The sequence below is a fragment of the Oncorhynchus nerka genome, linkage group LG18 (assembly GCF_034236695.1).
Source record: "Oncorhynchus nerka isolate Pitt River linkage group LG18, Oner_Uvic_2.0, whole genome shotgun sequence".
NCBI classification, from domain to species: domain Eukaryota; kingdom Metazoa; phylum Chordata; class Actinopteri; order Salmoniformes; family Salmonidae; genus Oncorhynchus; species Oncorhynchus nerka.
In genome coordinates, this window is record NC_088413.1 from 3346119 (window position 1) to 3348753 (window position 2635).

Consider the following 2635-nt stretch of genomic DNA (forward strand, 5'->3'; position numbering starts at 1 on the left):
GAAGGACTCTACACCAGGAGAGGGCAGTGTGAACTAGTGTTTGACAGAAGGACTCTACACCAGGAGAGGGCAGTGTGAACTAGTGTTTGACAGAAGGACTCTACACCAGGAGAGGGCAGTGTGAACTAGTGTTTGACAGAAGGACTCTACACCAGGAGAGGGCAGTGTGAACTAGTGTTTGACAGAAGGACTCTACACCAGGAGAGGGCAGTGTGAACTAGTGTTTGACAGAAGGACTCTACACCAGGAGAGGGCAGTGTGAACTAGTGTTTGACAGAAGGACTCTACACCAGGAGAGGGCAGTGTGAACTAGTGTTTGACAGAAGGACTCTACACCAGTGGTTCACAACCTGTGGTCCGTGGGGGTGGTGCAGCTGGTCTGCAATTATTTTTAGATTTTAGTATTTTATTATTCAAAAATAATAACAGTTAGGAGGATCAACGGTATTATAATCAATTTTATATTCCTTTTCACAATGCAAATTGTTTATAATAATAATATTCTTTACAGGACGTGTTACATTCACATCTATTAGACGGAATTTAACCCGCAATATAATTGATGTGGAAAAATATCAGCGACTCCGTGAAAGGTGGTCCTCGAGCTTTTGACGGTGATTTGATGGTCTCCAGAATGGGAAAGGTTGGGAACTGCTGAGCTAGCCAGTCACATCTGTGTGGTAACATGATAGGATGGATAACCAATGATATACAATGATTCTGCAAACCCAAAACAGACTGATTAGAATGTGTAGTATATGAAGTTACATTGAACTAATCACAGTAATCAGAGACCAACTCACATTCACAGTATATACAAAGACACACACAGAATGTACTACATGTATTTGACAGGGATACTGGACATCAATCAACATTTCTGTAAATGTGCCAGATTTAGCCAGCTAGCTAGTTTTCAAATGTAGTCCATTTAACTACCTGTAGGCAGGTGTAGTCCATTTAACTACCTGTAGGCAGGTGTAGTCCATTTAACTATTGGTAAAGGAGTGACAGGTTAACAGCTCCTTATATGTCCTTTAACACTCTCTGTCAGGCAAAGTTGTGACAGGTTCAGCTTTAATGTCCTCACTGTAGTCATTGGTAAAGGAGCGACAGGTTAGGCAGGTGTAGTCCATTTAACTCAGGTCATTGTAAAGGAGTGACAGGTTAACAGTCCATTCCTTCAGACACTCTAAGTCATTGGTAGGAGCAGGTTAACAGTCCATTTTCAGACACTCTCAAGTCATTGGTAAAGGAGTGACAGGTTCATTTAACTACCTGTCATTGGTAAAGGAGTGACAGGTTAATTTAACTACCTGTATTGGTAAAGGAGTGACAGGTCCAGTCCTTCAGACACTCTCAGTCATTGGGCAGGAAGGTTAACAGCATATGTCCTTCAACACAAATTGGTAAAGGATTAGGTTAAAAACATTTATGTCCTTCAGACACTCTCAAGTCATTGGTAAAGGAGTGACAGGTTAACAGCTCCTTATATGTCCTTCAGACACTCTCAAGTCATTGGTAAAGGAGTGACAGGTTAACAGCTCCTTATATGTCCTTCAGACACTCTCAAGTCATTGGTAAAGGAGTGACAGGTTAACAGCTCCTTATATGTCCTTCAGACACTCTCAAGTCATTGGTAAAGGAGTGACAGGTTAACAGCTCCTTATATGTCCTTCAGACACTCTCAAGTCATTGGTAAAGGAGTGACAGGTTAACAGCTCCTTATATGTCCTTCAGACACTCTCAAGTCATTGGTAAAGGAGTGACAGGTTAACAGCTCCTTATTTGTCCTTCAGACACTCTCAAGTCATTGGTAAAGGAGTGACAGGTTAACAGCTCCTTATATGTCCTTCAGACACTCTCAAGTCATTGGTAAAGGAGTGACAGGTTAACAGCTCCTTATTTGTCCTTCAGACACTCTCAAGTCATTGGTAAAGGAGTGACAGGTTAACAGCTCCTTATATGTCCTTCAGACACTCTCAAGTCATTGGTAAAGGAGTGACAGGTTCACAGCTCCTTATTTGTCCTTCAGACACTCTCAAGTCATTGGTAAAGGAGTGACAGGTTAACAGCTCCTTATATGTCCTTCAGACACTCTCAGGTCATTGGTAAAGGAGTGACAGGTTGAACAGCTCCTTATATGTCCTTCAGACACTCTCAGGTCATTGGTAAAGGAGTGACAGGTTAACAGCTCCTTATTTGTCCTTCAGACACTCTCAAGTCATTGGTAAAGGAGTGACAGGTTAACAGCTCCTTATATGTCCTTCAGACACTCTCAGGTCATTGGTAAAGGAGTGACAGGTTAACAGCTCCTTATTTGTCCTTCAGACACTCTCAAGTCATTGGTAAAGGAGTGACAGGTTAACAGCTCCTTATATGTCCTTCAGACACTCTCAGGTCATTGGTAAAGGAGTGACAGGTTAACAGCTCCTTATTTGTCCTTCAGACACTCTCAAGTCATTGGTAAAGGAGTGACAGGTTAACAGCTCCTTATTTGTCCTTCAGACACTCTCAAGTCATTGGTAAAGGAGTGACAGGTTAACAGCTCCTTATATGTCCTTCAGACACTCTCAGGTCATTGGTAAAGGAGCGACAGGTTAACAGCTCCTTATATGTCCTTCAGACACTCTCA

At 42.2% G+C, this 2635-nt stretch overlaps 1 long non-coding RNA gene across 1 annotated transcript; it reads right to left on the bottom strand.

Moving 5' to 3' along the window:
- Nucleotides 1-440: 440 nt before the first annotated feature.
- LOC135561716 (uncharacterized) lies at nt 441-996 on the bottom strand. Its single transcript, XR_010459618.1, has 2 exons — nt 940-996; nt 441-720 (listed from the first exon to the last, which is right to left on the bottom strand). It is a non-coding gene; the product is annotated as an uncharacterized LOC135561716 (long non-coding RNA).
- Between the last annotated feature and the right edge of the window lie 1639 nt (nt 997-2635).